This window comes from Eublepharis macularius, chromosome 2, assembly GCF_028583425.1.
Source record: "Eublepharis macularius isolate TG4126 chromosome 2, MPM_Emac_v1.0, whole genome shotgun sequence".
NCBI classification, from domain to species: domain Eukaryota; kingdom Metazoa; phylum Chordata; class Lepidosauria; order Squamata; family Eublepharidae; genus Eublepharis; species Eublepharis macularius.
The window spans coordinates 145,348,067-145,365,753 of record NC_072791.1 but is presented as its reverse complement, the minus strand read 5'-3'; positions in this window follow the sequence as shown (position 1 = coordinate 145,365,753).

Below are 17,687 nucleotides of genomic sequence, written 5' to 3'. Positions count from 1 at the left end.
TTTTATTTTTTCTTCCACTGCCACTCAAAGCAGTGGTGGGAAACACCAGCTGGAGGGTGTAGAACCCCTACCTCAACTGCCAACCCTAGCCTGGACTGTCCAGAGGAAACATTCCTCTGGCAATCTATGACAGGCAATCTATGGCAGCCCTAAAGTACACATCAAGGTAAACTACTTAAGATTTGACATGATCCACATGTAAGTTTGACCACTGTCCCTAAAGCTGCCAAGTTTAGGTTGAGAAATTCCTGAAGATTTTGGGGATGGAGCCTGTGAAGGGTGAGGTTCGCAGAGAGGAGGGACCTCGGATATATTGCCATACAGCCTACCCTCCACAGCAGCCATTTTCTCTAGGGGAACCCATCTTTTCCACTTGGAGATCAGTTGTAATTCTGGGATATCTCCAGGCCCCACGTGGTGGCTGGCAACTCTAACAATCCTACTTCCCTTTTGTAATTTATTTCATATTTGTGAATTTATTGATATTCCCTTATTATTTTATACGTTTATTTAACATAATTCCTTTAGGGAAAAGCCTTTGGTTTAGTGTCACTTTCCATTTGTTAAATTGGTTGTGGCTCATTATGGCCTAGCGGGGATCAGATCAGGCCTTGCTTCTGTTCCAATAAAGTTCTACACCATGACTGCCAACTCCAGTTTGGGAAATTCCTGGAGTTTTGGGGGTGGAATCTGGGGGTGGAGGGGCTTGGGGATGGTAAGGACTTCAGCAGAGTTGAATGCCATAGAGTCCAACTTCCAAAGCAGCCATTTTCTCTAGGGGTACTGAGATCTCCAGACCCACTTGGAGGCTGGCAACCCAAATAGCCTCATTTTTTATGTTTGGCTTAGTAAAATGGAAGCAGAACAGCACCTGGAAAAGCATAGCATCCTGGAACCACTCCTGTTTTTACACTTGGCCACATAATTGTACCTGTAATTAAGGCAGATACATCTGTGCATATTCGTGAGGATTATAAATTCACTGTCAACAGGGTTGCAAAGCTGGATCCTTATCCACTGCCTAAAACTGAGGGTTTATTTGCATAGTGGGAGGGACTTCTTTCCCAAACTAAATCTTGCTCCTGCTTATCAACAGCTTCTTCTTAATGAGGAGTCTAAGGATTTGATCACAATTAACACTTAATATGCTTCCCATTTGGGAAGTCTTTTGCTCTTGAATGTTTTCAAAGGGTAATGGAGGGGTTTTAAAAGGAATCTCCAATGTTTTAGTTTATCTGGATGATATTCTGATCTGAGTGGTAAATCAGGAAACTCATTTAAATACACTGAAGGTTGTATTAGAGAGACCCCAAATGTGCAGAGAAGTATTATTTTATGGTCTCCTCAGAACAATATTCAGGGGATACCATGTTTACTTGAAAGGAAGACATCCCTGAATGTAAGACAACCCCATTAAAAAGTTTATGCACAAAACTTTATTATTGGATGTAACTGTAACTTGTACACAAATGTAAGACAATCTTTTCTCTTTATAATGGCGTAGCTGTAGAAAAAAATCCTAGTCTTGCAGTTGAGTAGATATGATATGGAAGGGCTAAAGCCCTTCAGAACTAAAAGCATAATTGGGTTTTTTGAACTATTATAATAAGGTTTTGCCCAGATTATCTACTATATTGGTCCCTTTGCATGTTATTAAATTAGAATGTTTCATGGAAATTGCCCAAAAGGAGCATTTCAAACCTCAAAGACGTTGTTGCAATCCTCCAAGATGCTGATTAGGGTTGTCAGGTCCCTATAATCTCTTGGCAGGTGGGCGGGGGAGGGGGAGACCTGGCACTTACCTTGTGCCTCCAGTGTGGTCATCCTCTGGTGCGTGCATGATGCCATCACTTCCTGGAGTGATATCATTGCACCAGCCATGGGTGAACTCCCGCACTTTGTGTGGGGCTAATTCTGGCCTGTTTGGGGACAAAATTGGCCCTAACAAAGCACAGGAGCATGCCCATGGCCAGCATGACTATATCACTTTGGTTTGGTGACCAGGCTTGGATTGCAACATTGAGCAATTTAGTGGGGTGCTATGCCCATTTTCAGTACCTCCAGCTGTACCAACCCACCCCTGAAAGCAGCTAGATAAACCCTGGGTTTGACTTCATGCTGACTTTCCAGGTCCAGTCATGTATAATGTCTTCAATTACTGCTGAGGCCAGAGTGGGACAGTTCAGACAATTTTTTTGCTGCTTTTGGTTTGCCTGCAAACTTAGTCATAGACAATGCTATCACTTCTGGGTATCTTTTTGGGGAGGAGGATACAGTTGATGGGTGCCCAGGTTTTGAGAGAGCAAACAGGTCCAGTATCCTTTCAGGCAGAGCTGTTTTCAGGACAGATCCTTAAAATAGATTTTATTGGATGAGGTGATATAAAGTAGTTGGTTAATACATACAACTTATCCAAATTAAACCTTTCTAAATATATAACCCCACCCCTCCCCTCCCCCTTTTCTCTATTGACTTCCAACAACACTCGAGCCCCCCATTTATTCATACAGATTATTTCACTATAATACAATTATATTATGTTACCCATGGTAGAGATCTTATATATATTCCCTTCGTTAAAATCTTACTTAATAAAATTTAAAATCCCTCCAAAGACCACAATTGTCCTTTAACATCGCATTTCTTTTCCAAATATTTCTTAAACTTCTTCCAGTCTTCCAGAAAAATTCCTGGATCTTGCTCTTTCAGATTTCTAGTTAATTTGTCCATTTCGGCCATGTACAACAGCTTCCTTGTCCATTCTTCAATATTCGGTACTTGGAAAAAAGAAGTTTTCCAATATTGAGCATATAAAATTCTTGCTGCTACTATCATATAATACAACAATATCTTATCATTTCTATTAACATCTTCTAAATGTAAAGATAATAATAACATTTCTGGATTTTTAGGGACATTGTATTGTAATATCAAAGACATTTCAGCACATATTCTAGACCAGAAGTCTCTAGCCTTTTGGCAAGTCTACCACATATGAAATAGAGAACCTTCATGCTCCTTACATTTCCAACATTTATTCGATAACTGTTTGTTAGCTATGGCTAATTTTTTCGGTGTTAAGTACCATCTATACAGCATTTTATAACCGTTCTCTTTAATACTGGTACAAGTTGATATTTTTAAGATATTTTTTCATAGTTGTTCCCATGCTTCCATCGCTATTTCCTTATTACAATTTATGGCCCACTTTACCATTTGCACCTTGACTGTTTCATCTTCTGTAAACCACTTCAATAACAACTTATACATTTTAGATATTGCTTTACTATTATCCCCCAATAATAGTTCCTCTAGTTCTGAATTTTTAATTCTAAAACCATTCTTTCTATGTTCTGAATCAAATAAATCTTTAATTTGTCTATATTGTAACCAACCATATTTAAATGGCAACTCCTCATTTCTCTTAAGTTTCAACCCATCATTTTCTAATACTGTTAATTCTGTGAGGGTAAGCCATTCCTTTCTCTGATATTCTATATTTGGGTTGATTACTTCAGCTGGAACAATCCAAAGTGGTTTCTTTAACTCTATAAATGTCTTATACTTGAGCCAGGTTGACAGTAGATTTCTTGTCAGGTAGTGGTGCTGAAACATTGCATCCATATTATGCTTCCCGTACCACATATATGCGTGCCATCCAAATAGTTTATCATGTCCTTCCAATGTTAATAACTTATGATTGGTTAAAGACACTCATTCTTTTAGCCACACCAAACATATCGCTTCATGGTAAAGTCTTAGATCTGGGCCGTCGTCACACGGGCATCTCTTCCGTTAAATTTACAGCATATAGCGTCCTACCTGTTATCGGCACAGTAACGTTTCTTTGAGTCACCTAATGGCTCTTCGCGCCACCAGCTGTCCACGCCGAAGCACTCTGTTCTGTTCTCTCTAACCGTGCAGAAGCAGCTCCCCCCCCTTTTTTATTATTCTGGCGTTTAATTCCGCTATAACGGAATAACAGCATATAAACATTCCGTTAGAGCAAAACATTACGACCCTTTTGTTTTCCCAACTTTGAAATTGTTTTCCCAACTTTGCCCGCAGAAAACTCCCTGTCTGACGTGATCCCCATCGCTGAAGACTCTGCCATGGCTATTGAGTCATTTTTACTTCAGCAGAAAGTTTGCATTGTGTTATGTCGTTATGGTGTTATAAGGACATAATAAAATAAAAAAAGGGGAGTCGCAGGAAGATATGGATTCTGGGATTGAAGGGAGGGCATAGGACGTTGCGAGGCGAAATACATCGATGTGAGGCATTCACACTGAGGCACAAAATAGCGCAACTATCAAGCACAAAGCAGAAGAGAGAAAATCGCTACAGTGTTGGAATAAGGTGGGTGTTTGCCGGGAAATAGCACCATTTTAGCGCTAAATAAAAGCCCATGTGACGACGGCCCAGGTAACTGCATTCCTCCTCTTTCCTTAGCATCACAAAGAACTTTAATCTTGACTCTTGGTTTCTTTCCTACCCAGACAAATTCTGATATCTTCCGCTGGCATTTTTCAAATTGTTTCTTATCTTTCACAATTGGAATTGTTTGCATTAAAAACATCACTCTGGGCAGTACATTCATTTTAATTGTGGCAATTCGACCTAACCACGACAAATTTAATTTATTCCATTTTATCATGTCTCTTTCAATTTGAGTCCAGAGCTTTTCATATTCTTAAACAAGTCTATATTCTTAGCTGTCAGCTCTATCCCCAAATATTTAGTTCTGTGTACCACTTCGCAGTTTGTTAATTCACTTAATTCTTGTTGTTTCTTTTTAGTCATATTCTTAGTTATTATTTTTGACTTCTTTTTGTTTATGTAGAAACCCGCCAAATCTCCAAACTCCTTTATTTTGTCCAGCAGACTTGGCAGGTTTGTAGAGGGTCTTCCACTATAAACATCACATTGTCTGCAAATTCTCTCAGTTTGTAGGAGGATCCTTTTATTTTTATTCCTTTAATACTATCATCTTCTCTAATCCTCCTCAATAATACTTCTAAGACCATCACAAACAAAAGCGGCAATAGTGGACATCCTTGTCTGGTTCCTTTCCTTATTTCTAACTTCTCTGTCAGGTCGTCATTAACACATATTGTTGCTCTTTGTAAGTTATAAATTGTTTTCACTGCTTGTATAAATTCATTACCTAGATCCATCTTCTCCATAGTTGTGAACATAAAATCCCAGTTCAAATTGTCAAAGGCCTTCTCTGCATCCGCAAAGAAAAGGCCAACTTCCTTATCAGGTCGCTTATCGTAATATTCAATAGCATTTATCACTACTCTCAAATTGTCTTTTAACTGCCTATTTGGTAAAAATCCAGCCTGATCTTCATCTATAAAATCCATTAACCATATTTTGAGCCTATCCGCCAGTATTCTTGCCATTATTTTGTAGCCATTGTTTATAAGCGATATGGGTCTATAATTTTTCAACTCTGTCAAATCTTGGCTTTCTTTTGGGATCAGTGCAATACTAGCACCATTCCATGTATCTGGGAGACCCTTTCCTTGAAGCATATCGTTCATTACATTTTTTAAAATCGGTACTAGGTCCTCCTTCATTACTTTATAAAATTTAGCTGTGATCCCATCAGGTCCTGGTGCTTTCCCAATCTTAGCCGCTTCAATTGCCTGTATGACTTCTTATTCTGTTATTGGAGCGTTACGTCTCTGTTTCATCTCTTCTGGTACCTTTGGTAAGTGGGCATTCCTTAAATACCCGTCTATCTCTTGTACATTCACAGATTTCTTTTGAAATAATTTAGCATAGTATTTAAAGAACACACGCTTAATTAGTTGTATTGTCGAAGGCTTTCACGGCCGGAGAACGATGGTTGTTGTGGGTTTTCCGGGCTGTATTGCCGTGGTCTTGGCATTGTAGTTCCTGACGTTTCGCCAGCAGCTGTGGCTGGCATCTTCAGAGGTGTAGCACCAAAAGACAGATCTCTCAGTGTCACAGTGACACTGTGACACTGAGAGATCTCTGTCTTTTGGTGCTACACCTCTGAAGATGCCAGCCACAGCTGCTGGCGAAACGTCAGGAACTACAATGCCAAGACCACGGCAATACAGCCCGGAAAACCCACAACAACCATCGCTTAATTAGTTGATGATCTTTCAATTCTTTACCTTCCTCCATTATTATATTAATAATTTTCATTTCCTTCCTTTTTTTCAGTTGCCAGGCTAAATACTTTCCTTGTTTATTTTCTCCTTCAAATGACTTCTGCTTTAATGTCTTTAACTTCCATTCTAGCTCTTTATTACTAATGGCTGTTATTTGATCCTGCAATATTTTAATTTCCTGTATGATTGACTTTTTTCCTGGTCTTTTCTTCAATTGTTGTTCTTTTTATATATTTTTTCTTGAATTTCTTGCCATTTCTCCTGCTTTTTCCCCTTATCCTTACTGTTAATAAGGTTAAATTTCCTCTCATTACAGCCTTATAGGTATCCCATACCATCTGTGCTGAGACTTCATTGTTGTTATTTGTTACAAAAAATTGCTTAGTTTCTTCTTTCAAATACTTCAGATTTTCCTGATTTTGTAATAAATCCTCATTTATTCTCCATCTAAATTTTCTTCGACCCATTGTCCATTTCCTTAATGTTGGATTGTGGTCTACGCTCACCTTCGGTAAGATTTCCGCTTTTTTTGTCAATAGAGTCAAATCTTTTGTTGCCCAAATCGTATCAATACGTGAAAATGATAAGTGCCTTGCGGAGTAGTATGTAAATTCAGTACTTTTTGGATTTTCTTTTCTCCATACGTCTTCCAAATGTTCTTGTTGAACTAATTCAAAAAAAGTTTTTGGTAGCTTCCCTGATTTTTTAACGGTTGTTTTTGATTTCTTGTCTAATTGCAAGTCCACCACACCATTGAAATCTCCAACCAATATCATCTGATCAAATATATCCTGATCTAATTTATTCAATAAGTCTTTAAAAAATTGGTCTTTTGCTCCATTTGGCACATAGAGAGCTATTACCAATATTTTTTTCGTATTTATATTTATTTCCACGGCCACATATCTTCCATCTTGATCCTGAAAAATTAATTTTGATTCTACAGCCTCATTTACATAAATCACTACTCCTTTCTTCTTTTGTTTAGACGCTGATATATATTCTTTCCCCAATTGTTTGTTTTTTAAATATTTTATATCTTTATCTTTAATATGTGTCTCTTGTAGACACTATATTACAATTTTGCTTCTTTAGCCAATGAAAAATTGTCTTTCTTTTTTGAGGTGAGTTTAGTCCATTCACATTCCACGATATTAATTTGTACTCCATATTTTACATTTTTAATAGTCCAGGAAAGTCCTCTGCATTTTCCTGTAAAATTTTTTCCATTTGCTCCTTTGTTTTGATGATAATTCTGAAGGATTTGTAGTAAAAGCTTAGACCTTCTGGAATTTCCCATCTATATCTGATGTCTTTGTCTTTTAGTTTCTGGGTCAGTTCCCTATATTTTTTCCGCTCTTGGAGAATCCGTTTTGGGACTTCTTTCATGATCTTAATTCTACTCCCCTCCTTTATTAAAGGTTTTTCAAAATGCCTCTTAAGTATCTCTTCCTGCATTCTCTTTGTCACTAATTACACAATAATATCTCTTGGTAGCTTTCTCTGTTGTGCAAAAGCCGAATTGATTCTGTACGCCAAATCCATATTTGCTGTTATTTCATTCTTCTCTTTCCCTTAAAATTCTGCCAATATCTCTGTCATCTGTTCTTGTGTGGTTTGAGTCTCAGATTCCTGAATGCCACGAAATCTTAACTGCTTTTCCGTTGCCTTACACGCTATCATTGCCACTCTTGTCTGAATCACTTGATTTTCATGTTTCATTTCTGCTTTTATGTCATTTGTCTTTTGTTCCACCTGCTCCACTTTTTTAGTTGTCACTTGCAAATCTTCCTTTACTCCCTCTATCTTTTTTGCCAGTGCAGCCACATTAGCTTGAATAACATCTCTCATCTCTTTAAAATCCTTTGCCAACATTTCTTGCATCTTCTGTAACAACTCTTTGTGATTCTCTACCACTTTTCCCCCCAGTCCTTCAATGGCAGCATCCACCGAAATTTGCCATTCCTTATCTGCTCCTTTCCCCCCGGCCATCGTGGGGCTCAGTTTCGAGCCTCCCCACGTGTCTGCTCTTTTCCTCAAATCCGTGTTGAATCGTTTAACCCTTGCCTTTTCTTAAAATTTCTTACTTAAGATGGTGCATTTCCTGTTCCTGTTACCTTCGTTCCCTCCCGTGGTATACTTATTTTGCTTCCTTTTTCCGTCAATCCTCTTCCCTTTCGCTTTGCTGTCCTTGCTAGGAATCCAGTTGTCTGCTCTGCTGTTAACTTCCCATCTCGCGATGTTTCTCCAGTCCCCCCTCCGCTTTCTCACGCTGGTTATCTCAGTTCTAACCGCAGTAAGTATAAACAATATTTCTTTTCAAATTTTTAGTCCTTATTTACTTCCCCAGCATCTTCAATTTTACTCTGCTTCTATTACTAAACGTCTCTTCTTTTATATTCTGTCCATTACTTTGTTTTCCCTTGGTCTTTTTACTGCCGTTCCGTTTTTAAAAGTCCGATAATGATCTTTACCTTTGCCGATGCTGCAGGTTGTCTGTGTTGTTTCCTTTGCTTATTCTTTGGTAAAAGCTGTTACTGAAGCTTGGTTCTGATGATCTTATGCCAATTTAATGACTCCTGAGGCACTGCAGAGATAGAAGCTCGCCCTTCTCTGAGGGGACCTCAAGGTGGTGGTGGGAGTCCTTGATTCAGAACCCCCTCCCTCACTGAGATCACACACTCTCAGGGGTGTATAGCGTTCAAGCCCAACTTCTCCCTGAAGTTGGGGTGGAAACGGGCGTTGGAGTGCCTTGCTTTCCAAGAAAAACAGTGTCTCGGACAGCCCAAGTCTTAGGCTGCTTCAGACCGCCATGAATCCAAACTGGAAGTCTCAGGACAGATCCTTAAAAGACACCTGGATCACATCTGCAAAACACCATCAGAGTACCAGGAGGGTAATGGGTGGCAGTAGCAGGGCAGGGTCAGCAAGAACACAGGGCAGATGGGGGTGTACTAGGAACATATGAGGAAGAGGACAATCCAATCACAAGGGGTGACCAGTCAAAAGCAGACACACAGGAGCCCCAAATATCAGGAGTGTCTATTGTCAAGCTTTATCTCAGACAAACTCTGAAATGACTGACCTCCAGAGGTTGTGGAGAATAAGAAAATCACCAGTTAGTTTAGCAGGGTAGATTGAAGAGTTACAGAAGGAGTTCTCTAAATTGGGTGAGTGGGTAACCATGCTGCAAATGAAGTTCAACAAGGATAAAGGTAGAGATATATACTGGAATAACAAAAAAAAAATCCTAATATATTGAGGATGGAATATGAATGGCTGAGACAGACTGAAAGAGATCTTGGAGTTGTTGTAGAAAGCTCAATGAAAATGTTGACACAGTGTGCAGCAGCAGTCCAAAAAAAAGGCAAACTCTATGCTAGGAATTAGTAGGAAGACTGAAGTGATGCTTGTTGGGAAGGCAGAGATCTTGAAGGACATTGTACTCCCCACTTTTGATGGAATTTGTCTGACCCTTGCAGACTTGGTTAAGAGCCTTGGGGTTATACGGAATCCAGCACTACTCGAAAAACAAGGCAGCCGCAAAAAATGCTTTCTACAATCTCACTCTAGCCTGGAAGATGGCTTATTCGGCTGACCTGGCCACCTGGATCCATGCTATGGTAACATCAAAACTTGACTATTGTAATACATTATACATTGGTCTTGCATCTAAGTTAACTAGGAGGCTCCAATTGGTGCAAAATGCGGTGGCTCAACTGTTAGCAGGAGCGAACAGGAACATGAATATCACTCCAATCCTACAGTTACTCCATTGGCTACTTATCAGTTACCATGTTCAATTCAAGGTATTGGTTATTACATACAAAGTTCTTCATGGTCTTGGCCCGGCATACCTACGGAACCACCTCCCTCCCTATATTCCTCCACGGCAGCTTCGCTCATCTGAACAGGGTCTCCTGCAGGTGCCAGCCTGCACATGGGCAAAATCAACAGCAGCCATACACAGGCTCTCTCTGTGGTGGACCCTACCCTGTGGAACAGCCTGCCTGAGGCCCCCTACTCTCCTGGCTTTCTGCAAACGATGCAAAACCAAATTATTCAAAAAGGCTTTTTCCTCAGATAGGTGGGCTGTATTGTAGGGAGGGGCCATAGACTTCACCATTATGTTGCCTTACATACTATCTGTTGCTTTTAATATGTACTCCTATATACTACCTGTGCTTCATGTTGTCTGAAAGCAGTAGTAGTCATTTTGCAAGAGCCACATGGAGGCACACCCACACAGTAGGGCAGCCCCTGAGATGGCACTCAGAGTCACATTCTTGGGGGAAAGGCTCTCAGAGAATCACAGTGTCTCAGAATCACAGTATCATGAGAGTGCCCTGGGAAGAACAAAGCACTGAAAGCATGAGAATGGTGCACATATGCTCTGTCTAGGAAAGAAGAAAAATTTGGGTATCCCATGAAGTGTGCAACTTAAACTAAAGACCACATTCTGCTAAGGTGACACATACAGGTATATAAGCACACAGAACTGCAATTGTGAAAGTGAAAACACTGAACAATCTTAGTAAAATGTGGCTCGACTAAGACTGAAAAGGCAGCCTCAAGAGGGATACCCTAGTTGCCGTGCATTTTATAAACATCCAAGGTGTTGAAATTCTACCACTCACAGTCTGCACCGCCAACAGCAGAGAGACTCTTTGTAGGAGGGTAGAGAGATGTGTGAATAAGATAGCCAAGCACAACTGTAAAGACTGCAATACACTTGGGGGACACTCAAGAATAATACTGTAAGCCACTTTGAGCACCTTTGGAGAAAAGGCAGCCCTTTCTAAGAAGAAACATAAGATGTCCTTTAAAAAGATGGGTGTGGAATTTATCTAAAATCCACCTTTCAGCCTGTAAGGACTCAAAGTGGCTATAAAATTTTATACCTTTTCATTCCATCCTCACAACAACCCTGCAAAGCAGGCCAGACTGAGATAATGCAACGTGCCCATGGTCACAGGCAAGGCTTTCAGGTAGAATGGCATTTGAATCTGGATTTCCCAGATCCTAGCCCAATGTTCTAATCACTATACCAAACTGGCTCTTGTTAGAATGATGTCATACAGGAATGACCCCAGGAACAAGAAGAACACAACTGAAAAAAGAACCCTCTTGTAGCATTGCAATTGTAATGCTGTGGAGTCTGTTTCATTTTAGTTCCAGTACACTAAAATCTGGAGCAGTTCCAGTCCAGGTTTTACTCATGTCTGTATAAACTGGCTGAAGGACTGGTAGGGAAGGATGGTGCCAGACCTTGCGTTCTTTTCTTTGTTTATGTGCTGAATAAAATTACTCTGTGTTGACTAAGAGACCCTCTGCATGTTCTTAGATGACTGCTGAATCTTACAGCAATGAGACTGAGGACCGCGAGAAGAGCCAGCACCATTCCCTGATAGGAAAAAGGGACATACATGGAACCAACAGGGGAAAAAATGCCTTCAAAAAGCATTGGGTAGAAAGGTGCAAGTTTATTATCTCTGTTAAAACAGAAGCAGCTGAGGACCCCAATCATTACATTAATGGTTTTAAACTGCTATGTCACTGTCTTAGCTGTATTAACTCCTGCCTCCAGGGCCAGCACCTCCATTGAGGCAGGTCCGGCAACCACCTCCAGCACTGAGGTGCCAGAGGGGGCACCAGGGGTGAGGGTGCATGCTGCGGAGCTTGCAGCAGCAGCGAGCAGGCAGCTGAGCAGGAGGGATGGGAAGCCACCCGCATGCTGCCCTGGCCACCTGCCATGCCTGGACCACAGCTTTTGCAGCCTCCCAGCCCTCCCATGCTGCTGCCGCCGCCAGTATGCACCCCTGGCCGGGAGCAGCAGCCGCGGGCCAGGCACGGAAGGTGTCTGGGGTGGCGCGCAGAGCAATGGAGCAGGAGGGCTGGGAGGATGCACATGCACCTCCCCATGCCACCTGCTGTGCCTGGCTGGGAGTGTACGCCAGCGGCAGCAGCACAGGGCAGTCTGAATGGGCAGCTCTCCTGCCAAGGCGCCCCACAGTCTGAGTGTGCACGAGGGAGCAGGAGCAGACCTGAAGCTGCCCCCGGCCTCAGGCACCAGAAACCCTGCCTCCAGGGACTGCAGTTCGGAACCAAGGATAGCCTGGGAGGAGGAGATCCTTTGAGTCAGGTAGGCTCATTTCCAAAAGCCTTGGGAAAAAGCCTCTCAACCTTGGATCCTAGGCTTCTATTAAGTTACACCGCCAGGTGTCTCCCCTCAGAGCCGACACAGCCAAGGAAGTGGAGGGGCCTTTATCGAGGCAGTCATGCAGGCAAAGCTTTTATTTATTTAAAATTTCTATTCCACCCTCCCAGCGGGTGGGCTCAGGGCGGATAACAACATATTAAAATACAATAAAAATTCATCTACGTTAAAACAGCAGTGTATTTCTATTAATACACATTTAAAACAGGATGGTGGACAGGCTTCATAGGGAGGGTTAAGATTTTATACACCCCTTTTTTCAGGCTGGTGGAGGCCCAGCCTCAGTCATGTGCCTGGCGGAACAAATCAGTCTTGCAGACCTGGCGGAAGGATAGTAGATCCTGCCAGGACCTGATCTCAGCAGACAGAGTGTTTCACCAGGTGGGAGCCAGGACCGAAAAGGCCCTGGCTCTAGTTGAGGCTATGCAGGCCTCCTTGGGGCCAGGGACCACCAACAAAGGCTGTTTTGGGAAACAAAGGCTGTTTTGGGAAGCAGCCTTTGGGAAACAGTCTTGGCACCTCTGTCAGGTCACATTTCCAGGCTTCTCCCCTCAGAACCAAGGGGGCAGGCACCTTTAATCAGGCTGGCACGCCACTACAACCTTGAAGGAAGAGCATTGTGAGAAGGCTCTGACAGACCACACCTCTGGACTTACCTTTAATCTGAACTTACTTTTCATCAGGCTAGCATGCAGCCACCACCGTGGAAAACAGCCATTGTGAGGTGGCTCTGACAGGCCACACCTCTGGACAGCCCTTGGTAATCAGGGAGGGAGCAGATGCTTTTAATCAGGCTGGCATTTTCAAGCATCTTGAAGACGCCTCTCTTGACTCATAACCACAGAGATACACAGAAATTTTTCTTCTTTAAATGTATATTCTTCACTACAGTGTCTTTTGAGGGTTAAAAACTGTTAAAAGAAATAAATCTCCTCAGCCTCAAGGATGAAGTGGGGGAAAAATAGAGGACAGCAATGGATATCCTCTCTCTGCAGAAGCAAAAAGAGAACTGAGGGAATAGGTCCCCTCCTCCTGTTCATGCAATGCTTTTGACATGAAAGCAAAGCACCAAAGGAAGAAGGGGCACTCCTAGTCTTCTAGAAACCTATGGAAATCATCTCCATGTCTGACCTACGTGTGCACAGAGCCAGTGCGGAACTGGAGAGAAGCCAGGAAGTTGAACATTCAGGGAAACATACAATTTTTAAACAAGCATAAATCTGGGCACAGAGATAAAATCTATCTGAAACAAAACATAATTAATTTCCAGGGCATATTTAGCAGTGTGGAAACTCGCTATCTATTTATATCTACATATATCTACATCAGCAAACAGTACTCAATAGCGAAGCATTCACTTGTCATCCCTACCAAGGCATGCCTCTGAACTATTTCTTATGACATAGTCCTATAATCTGAGTAGAAAGCCTTACTGAATAATTCAGTATTGAAAGTAGGGTGTTATGCCTCAGGTAGGGTGAACCACCTTACGCTGCCACCACTCTGGGATTTAGGGTCCGTTGGGAAGGCCCAGAGTACACTCCCAACCCTTCTGACCTCTGTAGCTTGGCCAATAAACAGGTGTGAGGACCCAGCAGAGTAACAACAAACAAAAGGATTTATTTACAAGGAGGTCAGTTAATATCAAACAAACAAGCAAGGTGCCTTAGCAACAATAGATGGATGAAAGCAAAATAAACAAAAGGCCCTAGCGCCAGTCTGCCAGGCCTGTTTTCTCACCCTACCTGGATGAGGGCCTCTCTCCCTAGCAGAAACCTCCTCTGGCCTGCTCCCTGGGAGGAAGAACACAGGCTTTTTTCCTCCCAGACTTATATAGCACTAGCTCCCTGGCCAAAAAGGGCACCAAAACAGCCCAAGGGCTCCTGAGAACTGTAGGCAGGCCTACTCCCACTGCTAATAGGTTTCTGAGGCATTGCTAGGCCTTCCTGGCACAGCCAGATCATGACAAAGGGGCTTTCCTAACCACCTCAGACAGGTCATTCCATAAGAGAAAGCACATGTATAGGCAGCTATTGATTTTGACCAACTGTAGGGTGGTATCTGCAGAAGACCCTGTTCAGATGTGTGAAGCTGCCATGACAGAAGGGGGAAAGGAAGTTGCACAGATATGAGGGGCCAGGGCCATGATGGGCTTTGAATGTGATAGTCATGACCTTGAATTGAGCCCAATAACTGATGGGAAGCCAATGGAGTGACTGCAGAATGGGAGTGATATGCACGCTCAGTCTAGCTCCTGAGAGTAAAAGAGCTGCTGCATTCTGCACTAACTGAAGTCTGAGAGTTGTCTTTGAGGGAAGGCCAATGTAAGCTGCATTACAGTAGTCTTGTCTCGATGTTATTGTGCCATGGATCCAGGTAGCCAGATCAGATGGTGTCAAGGAGCCATTTTCCAGGCTACTCGGAGTTGTGAGAAAGCCTTGTTTGCAGCTGCATTTACTTGCTTCTCTAGCAGCAGTACTGGGTCTAGTATAACCCCTAAGCTCTTAACTGAGTCAGCCAGGGTCAACTAAACCCCATCAAAGGGATATTGTGGAAGCACAATATCCTTCAAGATCTCTGCAGCCAGCATCACCTCAATCTTTTCTGGATTCAGTTTCAATTTGTTTGCTTTCAGCTAATTGACAACAGCTATCAAGCAGCAAGTCAGTATCTCTACTGCATCACCAGGGAATTTGGATATCAAGATATACAGCATGTATCATCTGCATATTGGGGGCATCCAATGCCATAGTTACGAATGATTTCTCTTAAAGGCTTTACATAGAGGTGGAACAACAGGGGGAATAAGATTGTGCCTTGACGAAGCCTACAAGATAATTCCCACTCTGAGGATAGCTGGTCTCCAATAGCAACCCTTTGAGTTCATCCCATTGACCAGTCCAAGGCACATACTCCAATACCTACTTCTGCATCCAAACACCTCAACAGGATGACATGGTCTAGAGGGCTGCAGGTAGATCTAGGAGGAGTGTAATAAAGCATGGCCTTTGTCTACATTTAACTAGAGCCACTAGGGCAGTCTCTGTCCCATAGCCTGGCTTAAAACCAGACAGGAGTTGTCCATGAAGGCCTGGAGTTGGTCAGCGACTGCTCCCTCAATCAGTTTGCCCAGAAAGGGCTGATTAGAGACTGGGTGATAATTGGCTACATCACATCAGGGAAGATGAACAACGTATGCTGCTTTGGGTAAATGAAAAATTAAAGAGTTGATCATTTCAGCTAATTGTACTAGGTTCTGATTGGTTCCATCACAGCCGGCGCTACAATAGAAGCAAGGTAAGCAGCTGCCGCAGGCGCTGCTTTCCGAAGGAGGCCCCGTGTGCCGGCCCCAGCCCTGCCTCCAACAACACCTCAGCCCAACCCAGCACCAGAGCAGCAGCGAGTGACGGGCCCACGGGCTGCACAGTGCAGAAGCAACCAGGCTGTGCCTGTTGCTTCGTGCCGCCCCTCAGCTCTCCCCGGCTGGCACTTGTGCCACCCCTCAGCTCTCCCCGGCTCGCACTCGCAGCCCCGCTCCAAGCAGAAGCGTGCACTGGCCTACTGTGCTGATTGGCAGCATGAGGCACTGAGGTTGGGCAGGGAAAGGCTGCAGGTGAATTTCTGCAAGAGACGTGACCTGCTCGCATTGAGGGGCCTGGTGTGGGGATCAGATACAGCACAGTGTGCGTGTATTTGGAACGCTTATTATCCGTCTGTTTTGCAGCCCAGGGTTGAACTAGCAGAATGATTCTGCTCCTGATGTAATAAACAGCTTGTAAAGCATTTCTGGAAACAGCCCCCAGAGTGCAGTGCAATGACAGCCCCTGGGAGTAGAAGCAGCATTCCGGGACTGGAATGACAGGCACCAGACTGTAATGATAGACACTTGGAGGAGCAGAAGTGTTCTGGGACTGTAATGACAACTCCCAGAGTGCAATGACAGCCCCTCAGAGCAGAATCTGTGCTCTGGGAAGGAATGACAGATTGCACAGTGGAATGACAGCCCCTAGTAGAGAAGCATTCTTGGAGTGGAATTACAGGCAGCACAATGGAATGACAGTCCCTGGGAATAGCAGAAATTTTCTTGGACTGGAATGACAGCCCCAGAGTGGAATGACAGCACCTAGGAATAGAACTTGTGCTCAGGGACTGGAATGACAGGTCAAACGACTGCTCCTGGGAATAGGGTCAGGGCTCTGGGACTGGAATGACACCTCCTGTCATTCCACACCCACTGCCATTCCAGTCCTAGTCCACTGATTCTTCTCCCAGGGACTGTCATTCCACTCTGCGGCCTGTGTTGATAGATCAAGATGGGTAGCTGTGTTTGTAGCAGTAGAAAAAAGTAAGAGTCCAGTAGCACTTATAAGACTAACAAAATTTGTGGTAGGGGATGAACTTTCATGACATACAGCTTCACTACTGAACTCTTGCACTTTTTTTGTGTTGTGATGCATTTCAATGGAGCCCATGTAAGTAAATTGGCATTCCTGGCTCCCATTTTTGCCAATGAGCCTTCAAGCCTCTCCCATTATTTCCAATGGGCAATCCTGTCATTCCTTTTAGTACATCCCTTTCCCCCTCCCCAGCTGGCATCAATTCTACTTCTCACCTTTCCTCGGGCTTTTTGTGGGGGGGGGCTGCTTTTGGTGGAAAGAGTGGCTTGTTGTGTGTGCACCGCCACAGAGAAAGGAGGAAGTGAGGTGAGACACACACAATTCCCTTTCAGTTCCCGTGCAACAGGTAGGAACAAGTCACTGTTGTTGGGTTTAAAGTTGTTTTAAATTCTATTACTTTCCTCCCCCCTTCTCTTCTCCCTCCTTGCTATTCTCCGATCTCAATGCTGCTCCCCCTTCACTCCAGCAGAGCAGCGCCCCACACTGCGCCCCCCTCCTTATCACCTTCCTTCTCTCATTCCCTACTTTACATATATCACCCCACCTTCCTGCTCTCCCCCAAGTTTATTTCAATATTTATACACCACAGGCTTAGCTGTCAGCTGCCGTTCACTTCAAACCCAAGGGTGGGGGAGAAGGACGAGCATGGAGGGTAGTTCTCGAAAGGGATCGCTGACAAAGGTGATCAATATTTTAAGGCTTGGAGAGGGTCAGAGAGAAAGAGAAGGCTTCAGCTCAGTCCCCCTTCTAAACATCTCTCTCCTCCAAGTGGGCCCTGTAAGAGAAACCCTCCTTCTACTGCCAAGAGTATCTGGGTTCAGAGAGAGGTGGGAAGAAAGAGAGAGGGAAACTGTTTTACACCCACACACAAAAGGAGGTGTGCTCAAAACTTGCTATTTCTGCTCACAAAATAGATTTTTGGCT